Here is a 23,337-nt window from a genome sequence, read left to right on the forward strand (position 1 = left end):
AGGTTCAGTGTGGACAAATCTTAGAGCCGAAAATTCCAGGGGTATCCAGTCATGGAGAGCCCTCACAATTTTGTGAGATTTTGTGAGCTATTGGTCTAGGAGCTCAACCAGGTTCTCATAATTATTAAAGAAAAATCCCCTCATGCTTCTGGCAGGAGGGGAAAATGAACCATTTTGAAATACTCTAAAATTCGCCAAGAATAAGCTCAATCTTATCAATTCTAAAACTAATAAAAACTCAACCTGGGAGAATAATAGGATCTCTCTCCTAATAAAAAAGAAAAAAAAATCATGTATTGCTCTATGCCAAATAGGTACTCGTGGGCTTGAATTGGTCAATAAGCATTCAATTTTGTCTTCTTGACTTAATCCTTTCATTTTTAGATAGTCTGTCTTAGCAGTCCAATACCTTGTTTCTGCGAAATCCACGGTCAGTTGGATAATGTGTTTAGTTCACTGTTTACTCTCCTCGTGAGTCATGGATCTCCCTAAATTCAGGCTTCTTTTGTCTAACTGCTGCCTAAAACAAACATGTCTGGTATGTTATCTGGACATAGATTTGGATTGTGAGGTCTCCTCCTAAAAGTTATCAGAAGCATCAAAATCTTTTCAAATGATGTACTTCGCTGTGCCTTCCTTCTTGGCGAGAATTCTTAACATATCATCTCCGAGTCTTGATTGTTCTCAAGGATTTCATGCATTCGTTCATCCATATTCACCAGACATTTGTTGATTGCACCATATGTGCTAGGCACTAGGAATATAGAAATAAATGAAATAAAGGCAGTCTTTTCCCTCATGCAGTGGAAAGAAAATATAACAGGGAGAGCTTCTATTGACATAAACTCTACATTTGAATATAGATGGATTTCTGTATTAAACAATCTAGCAAACTGATGACATCTTCCTCCTTTTTAAACAGTATAAATTCAATATATCAAAGAGGACCAGTTATTTATTTTTTAAGCAACAACTATTAGTTCTTTTGTAAGCAAGACAAAAATTCCAACAATCCAAAGCCCCACATGAACTCAGTTCACTATTTCTTCAAATCAAAATGCTCGAGGCACACTCACTGAAGGTCTGTCGTATGTTCCTTAGAGTATAGCGTATGTAGCTATTTCAAAGTTCAACTCACTTCTTTCTAATGCTTAAAAAAATATCCAGAAACACTTCCAACTCTGCTTTTTTACTGGGAGAATTCTCATAGGTAGATCCCAAATATAAATGCCTAGTATCTTTGAAGTTTATTTCATGCACTATGCCCACTGCCTCAATGCTCAGCCTTTAACACTCTAGTCTCTTATGTATTCTATATACACCACTTAATCCATTTACACTTGTGTGTGTTTGCAGAATGTCTCAAAATTTACTTCCCACTTCATATTAACTACTGTTATCAAAATATTTTATCTTTGCATTTATTTGAAGTTGCACTGACAAAACGGTATTTCCTGATGCCGTGCTTTTTTTTTTTTTTTTTTTGGTCAGTTTTACCCCAATTATTTAACACCCCTCTGTCCTTACCTTCAATAGAGGGTCATTGTCACTAACAAGTTTCACAATCCTCACCTGCCATTATCTTTGCTTGGCTGGGTGAGAAGACTCTTTTTCCAGGGTTGCATGTTAAAACTAGAGTCCTACATGGATATTGGGACCACTAAATAATGAGCTCGAGGAAACCACATCTGAGCACATACAAAACAGTATTTTAAAGTACATGCCTAGGAATGGCAGTGCTCCATCTGCTTATTAAGTAGGAATTACAGAACAACAACAACTACTTCATGTCAGTCTTCTATTACTTCCTAGACACTGTGTTAAGAGTTATTATAAGCTCCTATAATTTATTCTTTACCAAAAATCTTACCAGACAGATATTATTACAGATGAATAAATTGAGTTTTAGAGTTAATAAGAAATTTGCAGAAAATCTCTTTAAAGGGGTATAAGGGATAAATAGATAAAGCACAAATAAAGGTGTTTTATACATGTATTAGAATAGATAAAATATTCACAGGTGCACACATACGTGCGCACTTAAGAATATGCGAATGCTTAACTCTTGGCTGTCATATGAAAACACCCTGCTACAAATCAGGGCTCTGCAAAATTTTTCTCTAAAGGGCCAAATAGTAAATATCTCAAGTTTTGTAGGCCATGCTGTCTCTGTCGTAACTGTTAAACTACTCATAATGTACCGCAAAAGCAACCATAAACAATACGTAAAAAAGGGATCTGACTGTGTTCCAATAAAACTTTACACAAACTGACAGCGAAATTTTTCAGGACGGCAAGATTTGGCCCAGGGACTACAGTGTGGCAACCTCTTTTAACACATTGTACTATGTGGCTTGATTTAAAATTATACAGTGAATAACTAAATTATTTCAGAGTATGGGAAAATTAAATGCTCAATGTCCTTTTTGAGATAGTCACACCAACATAAATCTTTATTCAAAAAGAATCAAGCTCTATTTTGTCATTTTTCTTCAAAATAGGTTAAATTGCAAAACTTGTCCCGTGCTCATTCTTACATAATCTATCACAACAAAAACACTGTTCTCTATTTAGCCATTTTCTGTGACGGAGCTCAATCTCTTTTAGAAAGTTATTTCATTAATCCTGCCTATGACCCTGTAAAGGAAGGAGATGACAAGTATGAAGAAATGTTCATAGCCTATTAGATCAATTCAAAAGTTGAACAAATCCAAGTGAGAAGTGCTTGCTACCCTCATAGTTATTCAACATCCTTAAAATACATGCTTTGAATCTTTCAGGGGTGTTCCTCAGCTGGGTGCTTCTGGGAAAAGCAATCCAGCACAAAAACTCTATGTTTCAAAAATGTCCTTATTTGAGGCCATATCACCCACAAGGATTTGGTTTCCATAGAGTTTTTCATCACGACTTGCCATATTAAGATGCTCTATTCTGCAAACCAAATGTTCTCTTTCTTCTGGTTGATGACTGTATTTAAGTCGTGGAAAAAAGTAATCCAAAAAAATAAAATATTCGGGGGTCTTTATGTCTTAAAGGTAACATGTATGTTGGTGCTCTAACTTGCCCATGAAATCAAACTATGGATTATTCCCTTGTCGTCTGTCATATGCCTTGGGAATGTGAACCCATACATGCATAAGAGCAAATGACATTATTTTTAATTTTATCTATTATTGAGATTATATTATGTTGAATATGTTACTATATAAAAACATGTGTGTGTTTTCAATAGTGCCCGGTAAGAATTTAGGCATAAAATAAGGCAATAAATTTTGACCTTTTAGGTCATGAGAGATAATCATCAGTAAAGGTAATATTTAAAAATATTCTAATTTTAAAATAATCTTTCTCAATTTCCACTTTCATCAGGCTGTGCTCCTTCTGCAATACCTATAAGGGGTTCCTATTATCAACCTTCTGAAATCCAGCTATTTTGACTTATTCTTTCACCAGCTCAAACATGGACCACTAACCACATTTCTCAGGCTCCCCAACATATGTCTTTCTACAGCTTAAGCAAACCCGCCTAATACCATTCACAGATTAGGTATGTATTTATGGAAATACTAATCTTAACATGAAGCTCTTCCCACCTACAATTCCCAGCTTATCTTTTTCCACTATTTGATATTCCTCATTTTATAAAAACCTGGATTCAAATTCCTTTTCGTTATGAAGTTTTTCATGACTAAATCAACTGAAGGCTCCATTCATTCATAAAATGTTTATAGGGTACCCACTAGATGCAAGACACAATGCTAGAGACTCTGGGGCTTGTTTTGATAAATTAGTATCTCTTTAAAGGGGTATAAGATATAAATATATAAAGCATAAATAAAGGTGTATTATATATATTAGAATAGATAAAATATTCACAGGTGCACACATACATGCACACTTAAGAATAACACAAAGAAGAAAATTTATATTCCTGTAAGTAGTGTACTTTGGGAGGTTACATGGAGACACTTATTTCATGGGTATATTAGGAAAGATTTATCTAGAAGATGTTTTCAGGAAAGCAGAGTATAACATGTAAGATTTGTATCTGTAGAAATAAGGTACTTGAGGGCAGATGTTTTGGTTTTACGAAATGATGAACAAATTAGCTTGAATAAAATGTACACAGTTCACCCTTGAACAACATGGGGATTTCCGTACTGACCACAGTTAGTCAAAAATCCACCTACAACTTTTGACTTCTCCAAAACATAACCACTAATAACCTACTATTGAACAGAAACCTTACAAATAACATAAACAGCTGATTAACACATATTTTGTATGTATATAATGTATTCTTACAATAAAGTAAGCTAGAGAAAAGAAAATGTTAGTAAGACAATTATAAGGAAGAGAAATTGCATCTGAAGTCCTGTACTGTATTTTGGATACTGTAAGTTTTTGTTTGTTTACAGGATGAATCATCCTTCTGAAATGGCAGGCAACCATAGCCACAGACCTCAATCTATGGTACATAGCAATAAATTTAATTTTTTTTCCTTGTATTGTCAAGACTTATTTAGCCTCTTGGGAGCATCTCCAGCATCACTCGTAGGACTTTGTATATGGGTCCTATGGTGTTATTCAAGGTGTATGGTATTGCATTAAGCACCATAATCCATGAGACCCATGAAAGATCACTATTTACTGTAATACACAATTCAGTGGAGAGACAAATCGCTCACTCAGAGATGGTTCGTGTAATACAGCACTAGAGCTCACCACAATAGCAACAGGAATTGTTTGCAAAATTATTACCGTAGTACAGTATGTAATATAGTTAATTTTGTGCAGTTAGGATTTAATACTTCATCTTTATGTTTGTTTACATTTCTCTGGCATGCAAACAACACCATGTAGATCTTGTGTTCATATAAGCCTTGATAAATTTTAATTTCTTATAACACATTTATGTGTATTCTACGGCAGTAAATAATAAAAATAGACTAATATCTACATGTATGTTATGCATACCTAACTTTTCTTAATTTTTTTCCATATGTCTGGGCTATAAGGTTTATATGCAAACTTTTTCAAATTATTACAAATCTCCAAAATTTATTCTGACGTATTTATTGAAAACAATTCCCATATAAGTGGACTCATACAGTTTAAATCCATGTTGCTTAATGGTCAACTAAGTATATGAGAGAAAGTAGGAAATAATAGGTTGGTCACAGATTATGGAAAATTAAGATTTTTGGATGTGCCTCTGAATATAGGAACCAGTGAACATTTTGTGCAATAGAGAGCCATAAGAGTTGTGATTTAGAAAGATTAATCTGAGAAAATATAAGATAGGTAAGATAGAGTGGAGATGGAAGGATATCAGAGATAAAAGACTAAAGTTTTTGCACAAGTTCAGTAAAGAGATTGTGAGATCTTGGATTAGGATAATGGCATTTAAAATGAAGAAGTAATGAAAACATATAAAAGAGATTGTATAGATGTAGCATTGAAGCAATAGAAGAAAAGGAAATCTCAGTCAGTCTCATGCTTTTAAGACCATCTCCCATAATTTTATGCTGAACTGAACTATTGACTCCTAAGCCCAGGCTTTCACCCTGCATGTCCACTAGGTGCTTAATAGTCATCTTACACTGAGTGGGGCTGCCTCCAGGCTTACCTGACCTGCGGTTGTATACAGCACAGCATTATTAGCCACACTATTCAGCAGCTGAGGACTACACTTGGTCTCGACTTTATGTTTTCTCTCACACTGCATACCAGATTTAACAGCAAAATCCTTTACATTCAAAAGAAATTAAAAATCTGGCCACTTCTTGCCATCTCCACAGACACCTCCCTCATCGAAGCCATGATCATATCTCTCCTGGATTATCACTATTATTCCTAAACTACTTTTACTTTTATCTTCCTGTTGTTTACCTTCAACCCAGCAGTTGAAACCAGTGAATCACAACTTCGCTTAAAAGCTTCTACAGAACTTCTTATCTCACCCAGACTAAAATTCAATGTCCTCACAATGGCCTATGAAGACCTGTATAACTTAGCCCCTTCTACTTCTCCGATCTTCCTTCATACTTCTTCTCCTCCCTACTCTGCCCACTTGCTCTTCCTCCTTGCTGTTCCTGAGCATGCAACACAGACTAGGAACTTTGCACTCACCCTTCCCTCTACCTAGACTACTTTCCCTGCATATTCACTTAACCACATGTTTTCCTCACTTATTTATTCAGGTCTCTGCAGAAATGTCACCTTATCCAAGAGATCTTTCCTGACTCCCTAAATAAACTGGCAATCTCCAGCATGACATCCTAGTTCTCTTATCTTGCTTTACTTTTCTCCATAGCCCTTGTCCTCACTCATTTGTTATATTTACTTGTTACACGTCCATTGTATGTCTCCCCCATGAGCATATAAGCTCCATTAGGACAGGGAATTGTGCTAGAACTGCAACACTGAGCAAAACAAGTCCTTGTCCTCATAGAGCATATATGCTAATGGGGAAGACATAGAAGGACAGTGTCTAGAACATAGTAGGCACTCAAGAAATATCAGCTGGATTAATGAATAATGGAAAAAGCCAAAGAGCCTTTTCTAGTGAGTGAAATAATATTGCTACCTATATTAATCAAAGAACTTCAACAGAAGAACATAGTGAACGTATATTGGAAATTTTGATTTTAAACACTTTAAGACCCTACACTCTTGTGCTGTAGAAGGTGTCCTGGAGGTAGGTGGTTTTATGGGAATGAAGTGTAGAAGGATGGTAACAAGAGGGACTGTCATTTAAATTTAAGGTTTGATAAAATTTCCAAAGATACATAGAAAGCAAGACAGGTAAATAAACAGCATAATGTATGTACATGTAGGTAGCAGAAAGTTAACCAGAAGAGTACATTTTCTTGGAAGCCATAAATGATTGCAAGAATGGTTTATTAGCTGTGTTATACATGGTAAATGATTGGTATCGAGAACTGTGAGATTACTGTGACTTTTTGAAAGGAAATATTTTTAAATAGAGTGTGAAGAGAACTAAGTTTTCAGGGTCCCAGCATGGCTTCAATAATGATAAATGGAAGCACCAAATATAGATTACACTAATAATTTCTTCATTCTTTTATTCAATAAATATGATTGAATGCATACTATGTGCATAGAGTAACGGGGATGATAAGACGGTATATAAAAATGAATCATATGTGAATTCTTACCTTGTGAAAATTAATCAAAAAAACATGAACGCTCAGCAATGTATCCAAGTCTTAGCTAGACCCTGGGAAAAAAGGAGAACATGGCGCTCCCTTCAATTGAACATTCATTCGTTCAACAAACATTACTGTCTTGTTAAACTGGAAATGCAAGAAACAAAACATGATCCTTATTTATTTTCATAATAAGTTTCTATTTTCATAATAAGGAAGCTTCTATTTTCATAATAAGGAAGGTCAGTGGATAAAAATAATTAAAATAAGGCATAATGGAGGAAAGAATTAACTTTTCCAATAATGATAAGTTTAAATATCCCTTTAGAGTTCAAGAGTGATGAAAAAGAATACATATAGAATTATGAGATTATGAGAGAATTATTGAAATAATTTTTTAAGATGAGATGACTTAAGCACATTTGTAAACTCTGAGAATGTATCCAGAGAAGGACAACCAGAGGGAAAAAAAGATAAAAATCATAAATGAAGCAATAAATTCTTTTAATCTATATTTATGTGGCTGATATAACCAGCCTTCAATTTATATGTTTGTAATTAAGGTAATAACTCAATATAATTCTAATGGTATATTGGCAAAACTTAATGTGTTTAATATTTACTTGTTGTGTGTTGACAGTTCCATCCACATATTTTACAACAAATTTGAATGTTTAACATTGCCAATAAATGGGAATTTTGAGTTATCACATGGGGGCACTGTCTCCCAGACAACAGTTCAATGTCAATAGAGTCACCATTTTCATCTTTAAACAGTGTCATGTAATTATTTAAATATTTTATACATTTTATATTTATTATTTCATAAAATTGAGTTTACAATAGAAAAATGAAAGTAATGGTACAAGTATAAAGAAAAGTAAGTCTTACAATTTTGATAAAATTGAGATAACTTTAATAAAAGAGATACAAATCAATAGAGAAAACAATGTGACAATTACCTACACTCAGAAACTCTGAAATTAGGTACGTTAATTGGACATTTATGAGAAATAAGTAAAAAATGTTAAATGTACACAAAACACTTAAAATACACGATTGATTTGTATTTACAAGACAGGCATTGTGGTGGAGGGGGGTCTTTGTGATAAGCAACTTTCCAGGAAAGAATCTTTCCTCTACATGAATATTTGAATATTTAACATTTATAAATGTGTTCAAAATGCATTGTGAGTTAATAAGTTGCTTTTTTTGTATATTAATTGCTATTTTCCAAAACTAATATTCCAAGGAACACTGCAGGTTGCAAATAGGTATACTGGAAAAGCGCTCTCTAGTAAATGAGGTTCAGAGAGTGTTGGGTTGTTCCCAGTTAAACAGGATCTTTGACAAAAAGCTCAGAACTTTTGCTACGCGAATGTGCATTTTTATTCACCAAGAACAGCATATTATATATAATGGCCCCCAAGCTAATTTGACTACAGTCATATTTTTTAATCAAAGCACCTATTAACAGCTACCAGAACCAGTGATCTGCAAAATATGACTTGGAAAAAGTTCTACAGATTCTTTAGTAGAATTCTCATGGCCAGAATAATAGCAGAAAACGAACTCATAAGATTTCAAGCTGGAAGTGATTCCAGAGGTCATCTAGTACAATTTTCCTGCAAAAAAAAAATCATTGAAGAGCACCTCTGAGAGATGATCATCAAGTTTTCTTTTAAGTGTATCTCTAGATAATATATTCTGTGTGAATACTGTCTATTCTTAATAAGTAGAATAATTTATTAAGACCACAAATAACTCATTTGTCCTCATTCTGTTTGCTCCCTCTTCTATATGACAACACTTCAAATATTCGAGGATAGCTTACATGTGTACTACTAGATTCTTCTAGATAAACACACCCCATTCTGACAATGTACCACATGTAAAGAAGTTACCAGATTTTTCCTTATTTCAGCTCTCTTTCCCTGTGTGCCTTAGACTCAGACAATGCCCCTTTTACAAGGCATTATTTGATAAAACATGATTCTTCAACTCTTCATTCTGAAATGTGCACACTGATATTAATTCTTATTTGGGCTGTTATTAATTGGAGAAGTATATTGCTGGCTGCTAGTAAGCTTGCTTATGATCAAGGAAAATGACAACTGTAGCTGAACAAATTTCCACACTTATACCTACACAGTTAATTTTTTTTTCATTTAAGTTACATGGGTAATTGTTTATCCTTACAGCCAAAATAATTCCATATTGTAGATGGCCTTGAAGAAATACAACTTTCTATCCCTCTGTAATGATCAAAGTGTTTGTTAGCTACAAAAAGATAGGCACTTGTTTCCATATCTGAAATAGCTGATTATTGGTGTTAAATGGTTGTTTGCTCCACTTTAGGCTTGTAAAGCAAAACAAAAATATATTTCTATAATATGCATAGGTATATGTATTTCGTAAACATACGTATATATAAATACATTTTTAAATTTAAAAACAGGTAATAAACATTTACTCGACAAGATTTGCATTATTGAAAAAAAAATCAATTTCTATATTTCAGTTGGGTTTTGCTTTCCCTCTTGCCGTCACCTAAAAATAAGAAGTCTGATTTTCAAATTCAGGACTAAGAGAACAATAGTCAGCGCTGCTTTGCTTTAAGCATTAGAGTATTATTTATAAAATAAGACTGAAGCAGGAAAAAATGTTTACTTTGGATGAGGGCCAACATATTTGCAGAAACGACAAAGATTTGCTCAATATTATATCACGAAATAATTATTTCTTTTATGCCCTTATAAATCCTCCTTTTGACAAAAATCATGGTTAATGAGATTGTGATGTTGCAGGAGTAGTGCAAAAACAATGTAGGTAAACGAGTAGAGAAATTAGTTCTGAAGTGTGGGATAATTGTAGAGGGCCTTGGGCAAAAAACAAAACATAGATGTGCAGGAGACATAGCGCATCTTGTCTTCACTTGTCTTTGTTAGTGCAAGTGAAAAGGTTAATGCCGTACGGTTCCATCAACACAGAGTGCGGAACTGTGGCACCTCTGAATTCTAAAGTTACCCACAGTGTTTCTGATTTAATTCCTGTGAGAATAGTACTATTTACAAGTTTGCTCAGGAATATGTCAATTAACCATGTGCTCCTGGTCTTGTACAGTCAATCTCTCTGCCTCTCGTGTGTGTGTGTGTGTGTGTGTGTGTGTGTGTCTTTCGTTATAGAGAAATTATTTTTCAAATCACTATCACATGGAATGATTCACTGTTATTTGAAGCTATCTTTTGATTGGAAGAAAAATTGTCAGATGCACACTGGGCCAAAGCATTAAGTCCTCTCCAGGCTCCAGATCATCAAATATTACATTCTCACATGTGTCCTTAAAACCTAAAACCTCAGATAATCTTTGCCATGTTTGAGTTTTCTGCCCCAATATATTGTAGCTAGTGTTTGCATCAGTAGCTTTCAATATTCTAACAAAATGTGCCATTTTAAAGTATCCAAATACCAATATGTCTGTATGTGCATGTGTGTACAGGCAGTATGTTATTCTAGACATTTAGCCATCAGGTAGCAGCTTTATTTACCCTTCTTGCTTCAGTTGCCTGTTTCTACACCTTTCCTCTTTGCTAGCACCCACTCTATTCTCAAAACGTCCTCTCTGCATGTCTCCCTAACCTTTTATTACTATCCAGTTTCTTCTACTACCATCCCTCTATCCTTCCACAACTCATCCCCGCTTTGATTGATTTGGTCTCATCTGATTCACCTTGATACTTTGTCTCTTCTTTCACATTCTTGAGCTCTGCTGGTTGGAAGTTCATTTAAATATCCTTCCAATCTTCTGGGTTACTGATGACAAAATTAAAAAAGAAAGCTTTTTGTGGAAAAGTGAATAATTGAATGGAATGGGGAAAGAAAGATTACAACTGGGGGGACTGTAGTGAGGTCACTCCTTTCCCCTTTCTCTATGCTTCTGCATTGGAATTCATTTATTCTGAAGTTTGAAAAACTGAAAATTCCCACTGGGGTTACAATGCCCTTGAGCATGATGTGTACTTTCTGCCAAGAATTCTGATTCAAGTGTGATTGAGAAACTTTGAAAGCCTCTTGATAGTTTTTAACAATGTGGTAAGAAGGACTGACTCGGCCCTTAGACAATTCTTAGAGACTCAGGAGAAGTGGAAAGGAACAGTCTGGATCTTTATTACTGTAAAGAATATGGTCTTATGTTATTATAAAGGGAATGTAATTTTTATTACCTTCTCTTTTGTTATTTTTTTTTCTCAAATGAATGAACAATATTCTAGTGGGAACAGATTTCCATTATTCTCAGGTTAACACTTACCCACATCGTCTTAGTTGTCAGGAGGTAACAGGCTAGGGTCATCTTCTTAGATTCTAATCCTGGTTGCATTGCGCTCTGGCCATGTCACCTTGGGTCAACGTCATACCTCTCTGAGCTTTAATTTCTTTCTCTCTATAATGGGGACAATAATAGTAACTACATTATAGGTCTATTAGGAGGATTAAATAAGTTAATATCTATTAAATGCTTACACTAGGGCCTGACACAGAGTTAAGTATTCAATAAATGTTCATCAGTTTTCTCTAATCATATGAGTGATTGTTCAATACCTTCCCGTATTAATAGCGAATAAGAAATTCAGCTTCTAAAACATCCAAATCCTGCCCTGATGGTTAGCTCTCAACTATTGAAATACTGTAGTCAATATTCTTCATTTCTAGTAGTTTTCCCACATTTTTACCTTAAGCCTTTACATGCAGCAATTTTCCTCTTCCCATCCATAGAAGATTGCTAGGCCTTTCCTTTAAATTGGAGTCAAAATTGCATCTTTTTGTAATGATGAATGTAGGTTTAGAAAGAGTGAGTTTTGAAACTGGCACCAAGTGCTAGAGGTGCTCCTCCAGTCAAGTTCAGTCATGCTTTTCAGCATTTTTTGCAACTTAGTGTCCTCATTGTAACTTGCGTCTAATATTACATAATTCACAGGATATTCTGAGCTACACACACACACACACACACACACATATACACACATAATATTTATATATGAAATATTTCTACAAAATAGTCACAGATAAATGTTGGTACTACACTGCTATACCCAATTCACATCTTCTCTGGACCTCAATTCCTATTTAGACAAGGCACAATGGTGAAATGATGTGAATATTCATTTTGCAAGTATATGTTGAAGATTACATATTAATGTATAATCATTTTCACATGATCATTACAACATTTTAAATCTTTCTCCACATAATTCTAATACATGTTGGAATTATTTTACATAAAAGTTCACATCTATATTGATTGGTTCTATATGGTCCAACTCGTTTAGGTAAGTGTAGCCCTTTTTTAACTATCAAAATTAAAAAGACCAGCACATCAGGTATGGCACCCAAATAAATCTTCACTAACTTAACTAGAGAAAATACATTGAAAAGAGAAGCAAATCAAGCAGAAATTATGTAGATCATGAAAAGGATGTCATGGAAGGAAGAAGCTATGTCAATTCTGGAAGAATAGAAAGAGAAAGATTTTTAAGATTTTTAAAAAGTGTTAGGTGTGCTTAAAAATGACTGACAGAGTCAGGGCAATGAAAAAATATAAGTGAAGATAGGCAGTCAACAGGTTTTAACATACAATTTTTTTCTTTTTCAGTTTCTTTTTAAATGTATTTTTAATTGACAGATAATAATTGTAGATATTTATGAGGCACATAAGATATGTTTCAATACTTATATAGTGATCAAATCAGGACAATTAACACATCTATTTCATCATGTCAAACATTTATCATTTTTTTGTGTATTGGGAACATTCAATAACCTCCTCCTAGTTATTTGAAACTACATGTTATTAACTATAGTGATCCTACAGTGGTAGAAGACTAGAACTTATTCCTCCTATGCAGCTGTAATTTTGTATGCTTTAACAAATCTCTCCCTATTCCTCCCTCCCTTCCCCCAACATTGCCAGTCTCTGTTATCGTCTGTTCTACTTCTTTCTTCTATGAGATAAACTTTTTTAGCTTCCACATATGAGTGAGGACATGCAGCATTTAACTTTCTGTTCCTGGCTTATTTCACTTCACATGAGGTCCTCCAGTTTTATCCATGTTACCAGAAATAACAGGATCTTATTCTTTTTATGGCTGAGTAGTATTCCATGGTGTGTACATACCATATTGCTGTATCCATTCATCTGTTGCTGGACACCTAGGTTGATCTTGGCTACTGTAAATAATGCTGCAATAAATATGGGAGTGCAGATGTCCCTTTAATATAATGATTTCCTTTTCTGTGGACAAATGCCCAGTAGTGAGATTGCTAGATCATATGGTAATTACATTTGTAGTTTTTTGAGGAACTTCCAAATTGTTATCCAGAATGGTTGTATTAATTTATGTTCACACCAACAGTGTCTGAGTTCCCTTTCCTCTGCATCTTTGCCAGCATGTTAATTTTTGTCTTTCTGTTAATAGTCATTCTAACTGGGGTGAGATGATACTTAATTGTAATTTTGATTTGCATTTCCCTGATGATCAGTGATGTTGAACATTTTTCATAATATATTTTTTGGTCTTTTGTATGTCTTCTGTTGAGAAATGTCTGTTCAGATTATTTACCCATTTTTAACTTAAATTTTATAATTTTTTGCTGTTGAGATGTTTCACTTCATTGTGTATTCTGGATATTAATCTCCTATCAGATGAGTACTTTTTAAATATTTTCTCCCATTCTTTTCACTCTCTTGTTTTGTTCTTGTTTTTGCTGTTCAGGAGATGTTTAATGTGATGTAATTCAATTTGTTTGTTTGTTGTTGTTGTTGTTGTCTGTGCTTTTGAGGTCTTATTCATAAAATTTTTTCTCAGACCAGTGTGTTGAAACATTTCCCATATTTTCCTCTAGTAATTTTATTTTTTCAGATCTTACATTTAGGTATTTGATTCATTTTGAGTTAATTTTTGTATGAAGTGTGAGGTAGGGTCTAGTTTCATTCTTCTGTATAAGGATGTTCATTTCCCAGCACCATTTACTGAAGAGACTGTCCTTTCCCCAATGAGGGTTCATGGCACCTTTATCAAAAGCCATGTGGCTGTAAATATATGGAGTTATTTCTGTATTCTCAGTTCTAATCCTTTGATCTATATGTCTTTTTTATGCCAGTACCATGCTGTTCGGGTTACAATAGTTTTGTAGTATATTTTGAGGCTTGATAGTGTGATGCTTCCAGCTTTATTATTTTTGCTCAGGATTGTTTTGGCTATTTGGGGTCTTTTGTAGTTCCATACAAGTTTTAAGATTTTTCTTCTGTTTCTGTGAAGAATATCATTGGTATTTTGACAGCAATTACATCAAATCTGTAGATTGCTTTTAGTAATATTGGTTTTGTTTGTTTGTTTGTTTGTTTGTTTTTTGTTTTTATTGAGACGGAGTCTCGCTCTGTCGCCCAGGCTGGAGTGTGCAGTGGCACAATCTCGGCTCACTGCAAGCTCCTCCTCCCGGGTTCACGCCATTCTCCTGCCTCGGACTCCTGAGTAACTGGGACTACAGGCACCCTCCACCACGCTCGGCTAATTTTTTTGTATTTTTAGTAGAGACGGGGTTTCACTGTGTTAGCCAAGATGATCTCGATCTCCTGACCTCGTGATCCGCCCGTCTTGGCCTCCCAAAGTGAATATTGTTATCTTAACAATATTAATTCTTCTAATCCACCAGCATTGGTTGCCTTCATTTTTCATTTTCTTTTCATTTTTTTTCCATCAGTGTTTTGTAGTTTTCTTTGTCAAGGTCTTTTACCTTTTGGTTAAATTTATTTTTCTCTCTCTCTCTCTCTATCTCTGTGTGTGTATGTGTCTGTTGTAAATAGGATTGCTTTCTTTCTTTTTCAGCAAGTTCATTGTTCATGTATAGAAATGCTACTAATTTTTGTATGTCAATTTTGTATCCTGCAACTTTAATAAATTCATTTATCAGTTCTAACAGTTTTTAGATAGAGTCTTAGGTTTTTAAATATAAAATCATATCATCTGCAAACAGGGACAATTTGACTTACTCCTTTCCAATTTGGATGCCCTTTATTTCTTTCTGTTGCCTAATTGCTCCAACTAGTACTTCTAGTACTATGTTGAATAAGAGTAGTAAGAGTTGGAATTCTTATTTTATTCCAGTACTTAGATGAAAAGTTGAATTTTCTTCATTCAGTAAGATGTAAGCTTTGGGTTGAACTAGGCTGACAGACTTTTACTTGAGCCAGGTTTCTTTAGAGACTAGTTAACATTCATTGATCTCCCTTCTATATTTTCATTGACTTCTCAATCCACTGCATAATGACATCTGCCTCCACATTTTATTGAAAATTCTTGCTCTAAGGTCACCAATGGCTACTTCACTGCAAAATTAAATCAGTGACCTTTTTAAAAATGTTTATTTTTGTCCACATTTACTAATGCTTTCTTTTGCATTTAACATAGTGAATGTTCTTGAAAATTTTCACTCCCTTATTTCCATGGAAATCTTATTTTTTTGTTTTCCAGTATCTCTGGCATCTCAAACCATTGTATACTGGTCTCTCCATGAGCTCTACCCTTCATGATCCAATCACACTGATCCAATAGCACACTAATCTTCTTCTATATGTTTTCCCTGAGTAATCACCTCCACTCTAATGACATTTATCCTCTTATGTATTGAGGACTTCAATAATCTAGATCAGGGCCAGCAAACAATGGCTGGTCGGTTGGATTTCACTTATCGCTTGTTTTTGTAAATAAAGATTTATTAGGACAAGCCATGCCTATTCATTTTTGGTGGCTTACTTGCTACAAAGGCAGAGTTGAAGAAAATATTTATTATCTGGCACTATACAGAAAAAAATTCAACATCTTAGCTCCATTTTAAGATGAAGTTTTCAGGCTAATATAACATGTAATTTAAAGGACATACACATTTTGATGTACTGGAAGTAGCTAAATCCAGATTTTCAAACCTGCTTTTCTTGCTCCACTCTTATTTTCTCTTATTAGGTGTCTATATTTAGCAAAAACAGAAACTTGGGAATCATTCTAGATTTTGCTCTTTCCTTCATCTCACAATAAGTTGATCACCAGGCCTTGATCAATATCATTCATACATGTCTTCTCTCCATATCTATGACCACAGTCATATTAAGACTCTTAGCTGAACTTCTCACAGTTCTATGCAAAGGCTTTCCATCCAAAATAGACTGTGTGTCACTTATCATTTCTCCAGTTAAAGGACATGTTCTTTATCTTGTCCCCCATAATAATCTAAGACTCAAGTGAACTAAGCCCCATCAAAATTTTTCTGTGTGGATACCCACAGTGTTTCAATGATTCAGGACTTTTGTAACTCCTAATCATAGAGTGAGATATTAATTCCCACAAAGTTGTCACCATGGTATAGAAAGGAAAGCTCAGTGTCTGCACTGGTGAGTGGAACTTGATTGTGGTGGAACATACTTCCAGTGAAAATATAATACTATTAACACTTAAGTTAGGGATGCCAACTATCTGGTAGAGTCAGGAAAGCCTTTGCAGGGGAAATGGCATCTAAAATAAGTCTTACAAGATAAGGAATTGCCAGTCCAGTAAATGCAATGCATTCTAGGCAATCAAGAAGACTTATGAAGGCTAGAATGAAAGGAAGACCTGTACATATTTGGAGAACGGCAAGCATCCTCTAAGATTGACACAAGGGCTGGTTGGGGTATTTGCAAAGAGGTAGGCTAGAAAGAAAATATAATATCGATATGAACGTTTTGTTTTGCTTTGTTTTTACCTCCATGCTTGAATGATTAGACTCATAATAAAAAAATAATGAGAAAGCTAAATTTCAAATGTGGTGATATACAGGACTGGCATTTATAAGAGGGATTTATAGTGACAGATTATGGGCAACAGCACATCACACAGTGAAGAAAAAAATAGTCACAGGCAAAATTAATATTATTACAATAATTTATTCAAAGAAGTTACTTGACTAAATGAAGTCATTGTCCACGGGAGCAAGTAGAAGGATCCAGGTTCAAGATACAATTCTGCAATGAATCTACAAGATTTAGTTCAAAGTGGGTGACAGCTGCAGAAGAGGAAGGTAAGTAAGGGACACAGCTGGCAAAAGCAAGCAATAGTGCTGTTAATTAAGAAATTAACCTTCCACCAAAGGAAGCAAAGATTTTGGGAGCAGAAGAATGAGTTTATTTGGGGATATGTTAAACTTGAAATGACAGCACAATGGAGATAGCGCATGAAAATGTCCAGGAGACAGTTGGAAATACTAGAGTGGATCTCAGAGTAGAAATAAGAATATTGAAGAATATTAAGGAATCAGTTTGGGGACAAACTTATCCAACCACCAGTTTGTCCCTGTTCCTGAAACACTAGCATTAAGTATCTATTTTTTTTTTTGAGAGAAACCACACATATTCTTAATAAATTCACTGTTAAAATGCTAAGCTGTTGTAAGAGTAATATATTAATTAATTCACACTCATAAATTATCTTGGATTTTTTTACTGGCAGAGTTTAGATATTTAATGAAGGCTTTAAAAACATAGAATCTAGGACAGAGAGTATGGTACATAAAGAAAAAAATAAGTCAGAAATACGAGGTACTACCAGGCAAGATGAACATGACAGCATACCAAAACAGAAAGGCTGAGCATGGTAGGGGGTGAGGGGCAGGGCGCAGACAAACTGGGAAGAAGGTCAGAAAAAAGTGAAGAAGGAAAGTAAAGCAAGGCCAAGTCTAGTCATTTCCCAGTTTGGACCAGTTATCTGAATGTATCAAGTGTTCTTTTTGTTTTTATCATAGCTGCTTTAAAAAAAAAAATGCCTTAGAAAGACAGCCTGTGATAGACTTGTGCTTCTAAACATTCAAAAATGAAAAGACAACCAGTCCAGTCCTCTTAATTATTCTTTCAGCTTTATTAGTAATATATTGAATAATGGATTTTTAGGGAGAAAATGTTTTACGGTAGTTTTAAATAATGCAGAAGGCTCTCCAAACATTGTTTTAATACACAATTCATTGCATTTTAGTTCCTAACAAATACTTTAAAATCCCATCTATCCTAGCTATTTTTTCTTAATAACTTTTTCTATATATGCATTTTCTTCAGCCCTTAAGACATTAGGGAAAGGGTTAGATAATAACCATTTGATTGCACCAGTCTGATGTTTCCTGAATCAACAACTGATACTTGAATGCTCAAACTATAAGGAAACACTTTATGTGATTATGTTCATTTACAAATTGTGCATTGTTGCCCTCCATGCTTTAAAATGTTTCCTTCATTGGCATATTTAGAAATATAATATTGATAGAAATAAGCATGAATTTGGCCCCTTTTTGAGATTACTATATGGAGAGGAGATGGGAATGGAGGGAGCAAATACCAAAAAAAAAAAAAAAAAAAAAAGAAGAAGAAGAAAGAGGTCTTCTGGAGGAGAGAAGGAGACAAATAGTATTTAGATTAGTTATTCAAATTTTTCAATTTTATCTCCTAATTGGTAAGTTATTATGTGCCAATCATTTTATATTTTTATTTATTCAATTTATCAGTAAGGATGTATTAAACTAAGTACTAACTCTTGGTTTATTGCATTAAAGTTTACCTTCAAAAATCTGTGACAAGGTATATATATTTGCATATATACATATATATTTGTATTGTATACACATGCATATATAAGTGTATATGCATACATTTGTGTGTGTTCATAATGTTAAGTCATCTGATGGCATAAGGAAAAATATAATTTATAATTTGAGATCAGAAGCATAATTTAGATAATACTTAATTGTATTTTTCTTGTAAAGTATTACTTATTATGAGTGTGTATGTATGTATATACATACACATTTATACACACACATATATATAAAAGGCCACAGGGTATTATATATATAAAGCTTTACAATTTTTTTTCTGGTGATAATGTTGACTTCAATGCATTCCTGAAAACTACAATGCTTTTTATGTCATTAAGTTTATATGGTATTTTTATGCTGCCTTCTTTCAGGGAAGCTAAGGATTATATTTTTTCAGATTCTAGTATCTTCTATTTGGAATGTGAGTTATAGTTGATGGGAGCATTTTTTTTCTTCTTAGTGATAAATAAGTGTGTCTAAAAGTTTTAGAGTCAATAAAATCCTATATTAATTTATTTCATTTCTTTGAAAGTAGAGAAAATAATGTGGAATCCTAACAGTTAAAAGAATATCCCTCTTTTATTATGGGTAAACAGGAATGTATTTTAGGCATTATGTTTTTCATCGAAGTTTGTGTAAACCTTGCAAGAACTATGCAAGGAAACAAGGAACCCATTTCAAAAAAATTTTCTGGGGCAGTAGTCATTTTACGTAACATAAGATGAAAATGTAGGGACAGGTCAGGTGAGTAACATGTCATCTAAGGTCATCACCCCAGTCACCAGCAAAGCCATTCAGCCAGTTCTGAGTCAATTCAAATTATCACACACCCACACATTGTGATTTTTGTCTTTTCTTCTTCCTTCAGCTCTCTCATGACACCACACAGGCTTTATCAAGATTTTTCTTTGCTCCTTTGAGTTTTCTCTGCTTACACTGCCAGCAGTAACCATGATGAAAGAATTGTATGATGACAGCTACTTTTCTAGTCTGGATGGAAATAAGAATGTCGTCTAATCCTATGCATAAGTATTATAGGCAAGTTTTATAGGTTTTTAAGTAATTTTTCTTTCTCTGTTCTTAGTGTTTTCTTAATCTATTACAATTTACTTTTTGGTAGATCCTTTGATCTCCTTTAGAGATTTGGGAATATACACGCCATAAAAGAACTGCTGAGGAAGGCAACTCAAGAGAACATTTTAGGAACCAAGAAATTTGTCCACTGAAAAATGTACAATGGGAAAATGACAAATGAGGCATTATCCTGTGTCTTCCACATATATGAAGGGAGGGACAGCAAAATTATGATTGCTCAGATGGTTCTAAGGGAAAATTAGTGAGTGGATTCCATTCAAAAGAGCTTGACCTAAGTAATTCCAGTCTGATAAAATAGCACATCATGATTTTAATTCTCACGTTACAAAGTTTTATTTCACAAAGAAATTTATAAATGGTATCTTTATCTGGAAACAAACATTGACATTTTTGCTTGTAACTCACATTATTGGAAGACCGTGGAAAAATAAATGCACAGCTAACATACTGAAGAGTGCTATTAAGTGGAAAGCAATAAATATAAAAAGATGGCATACCAAAACTTATGTATTAAATAAAGAAAATTTGATTTTCAAAGTTAGAACGTATTTTTAAGGATATATATGCCATGTCATATAAATATTTATTTTATAATACAATCACACACTCAACCTTAGAAACTTTGATTCTGTTATCAGTGCAGCTTCTCTTTAAGTGAAAATTTATTTCTGGTTTCACTTTTACCAGCTGAAAATATAATATTAGTATATCCAGACATGCGTCCACACTTATTCCATGCCAGAAGCAAAGTATGAGAAATTAAAAACAGCAGGGCAGCATTCTGTTATGTGACATAAAGAATGACATCTCTCCTGGGTATGTTTTTAAAATAAAATTTGATGGATGCTAAAGAAATATTTAGAAGATTCCACTCGAGTATAATTAGAAAGGACTTAGGTGGTGAGTGAACCGGAGCCAGTGAATAGAAGGGCAGAATCCTGGTAAACATTGGTTCAGTCCCATAGTTTCTAACACAGGGCTCATGGATCAACTTATGTTGAAATGTTTCACATATGGCAGACACATACACGTCTGTAATGTTTGTCTTTACAGGATGACTTTGATTTTGTAATACAGTTTATACATAGCCAGGCTCTTGAGAACACTCAAAATCTGTGCTAATCAAAACTTAGGTGGTTGCTTGAGCTGGAGCTAAGCATAATCCTCAAAAAGGGGCTCCCCACACTGTGCTCCACTTTTCCTCTTAGCCTCTTCCCCTCAACAAAATGGTAAGAGTTCAGCTGACAACAGGGTAAACAGATTATTGTGTTATTGCTGGCTGATTGCCGGAGTTATTTTGGAGCTTCATAATTCATTTAAAGAGATTTTTGACATTTATGAAATGACTTCTATAATCAACTGACAGTGCAATATCCTATAATTGTTCAATTAAAAATGACTACTAGTGCAGTCATTTATTAGTAGAATCAGATAATTGTCTTGCCACTAAAGAGTACTTCTCACTTTGCACATCAAATGAAAATGTTTGAGTATAAATCTATGACACAGCAGCCAAAGTCCTGGGGATTTTCAAGTGCATATGTAATTATTACAGACCTCTGAAGTAAATATGGTTTAATGTGATAATCTTAAATGGATTGTGTGTGAGCCTTACAAAATACTTTTCTGTATAAACCCGAGCATCTGTCAGAATGGATAGGAGTTCATTTCTAACCAATATGAAGTTCATGATATTCTTTCCAACATGTAGTTTAACATGTGTAGTTAGAACACAGGACAGCATGCCTTTCCCTTGATTCTCATTTATCTTTTTTTCCCCTTTGCAGATGAAACTGATTACCAAGGTAAGGCGCCAGGAATGATTGCATTGATGAATCAGTTTCATATGGAATACTATCCTACTGGGGTCAGCACTCAGAAGCTCTTTCAGATACCTACACAGATAGAATGCAGATCCACAAAAACAGAAATGCTTTCACACACGTGTGTGTGCGTGCACACACACACGCATAAAACACAAATTTCAAATGCTGAATTTCTCTGAAATAAAACACTTTGACTCACATGATCACAAACCATCTGTTAAGCTAAATCATAAATCAGTCTTTGATTAAATAATTAAAAAAAGCAACCCTTACCACACTGAACACAAGGATGGCACAGATTATTTAAATACGATATAAAGAAATAACTAAATGGAGGAAACAGCAGCAATTCCCTTACAGATAATGGTTTCTTTATTTTTATTTTAAATTAGCATTGCACTTCTTTGGACAAACTGGCTAAAACTCAACATTTACATTCAAATAATGATAATTAAGGAAATTCAGAGCAGGCTCAACAGATGGAACACGTTACTTAATTTGAGGTTGCTACAAAATAGAATTTAGTGGTGTCATTTCCAAGTTGCAGCTTAATTTTAATTTTTAAATAAATAATCTGATTTAGTTGTTTTTTCTTTTTCCATTTTGTTTGCAGGAAAATGTTGAAAAATTGCTGTCAGATTCAATCGCTCTCTCCCGCTTTCTTTCTAACCCATCAGCAAGAATAGGGCATTTGAATCACAGCTGCTTGCGGCTTTTTTTGTTTTTGTTTCTCTTCAAAAAATTTTTTCAAGCCCGTTTTTCTTCTTCTTGTATGGATTTTAGAAAGAGTTTTGATAAAGACAGTCCTGGCAGCTGGATGATAAATATTATTTTCTTAACCTGCCTAGCTTTGTCAGCCACCTGCGACTGCAGCCTGCCACACGTTGGAAGCAGCTCATTAACTTTCCCACAGCTTCCCAGGAGTTTTCCTTGTTTTCTTTCACCTTGGGTGTGTGCTGCCTTCTCACTGAACGGTTAACTATCCGAGTAGGCCGAGTGGGCTTTGGCACCGCGAGCAGAGCACGCTTCAGGCAGCCTCCCTGCTAAGGCTCAAAATCTCTCTTAAACACATTAAGCAGCCCATTTTGGATTGATAGTGCAGTAATTATTCTGCTTCACCCTAAAAACCATCCTGGGGTAATTGGCGCAGAGGAAAATTACCCAGAGTCCTCCACCACCTGGTAGTTAAGGAACGAATCCAGGGAAAGATAAGTGAAGCAGGAAAAAAAAAATCGGCACTTATTTGATTTTAATCTCACCACTTTGCAAGCATTTAAATTGCCTTAATCAGGTGGTTGGCTTCCAGCCTAGCTGGTAATCTGTTATCAAATTTGAAACTAGATTTTTTAAAATGTCAGTGTAGGCTGAGAATTGAAGTCTATTAACTGTTATGAGCCTCCCTCCTAAACTTCCATAATCTATATATTAATAATCCTTTTTACAAAGCTGTCAAATATTACTTTATTACAACTCCACATTAATAATATAGATGTAAAGGCACGATTTAATTATTTATTTTTTATTTTTATTTTAAAATTGAGGGAACACACAATGCTAACATTCCTAACACTAAAATC

General features: G+C 34.3%; 1 long non-coding RNA gene across 1 annotated transcript in view; it reads right to left on the reverse strand.

Moving 5' to 3' along the window:
* Positions 1-201: 201 nt before the first annotated feature.
* LOC105481494 (uncharacterized) overlaps positions 202-23,337 on the reverse strand; it is a 113,222-nt gene continuing 90,086 nt past the window's right edge. Inside the window, exons 8-11 of the long non-coding RNA XR_011609315.1 lie at positions 11,482-11,613; positions 10,903-10,985; positions 7,182-7,319; positions 202-754 (exon numbers count right to left, since the gene is read on the reverse strand). This is a non-coding gene — a long non-coding RNA (uncharacterized lncRNA). The remainder of the gene's footprint in view (positions 755-7,181; positions 7,320-10,902; positions 10,986-11,481; positions 11,614-23,337) is intronic.

Source organism: Macaca nemestrina, chromosome 10 (assembly GCF_043159975.1).
Source record: "Macaca nemestrina isolate mMacNem1 chromosome 10, mMacNem.hap1, whole genome shotgun sequence".
NCBI lineage: Eukaryota > Metazoa > Chordata > Mammalia > Primates > Cercopithecidae > Macaca > Macaca nemestrina.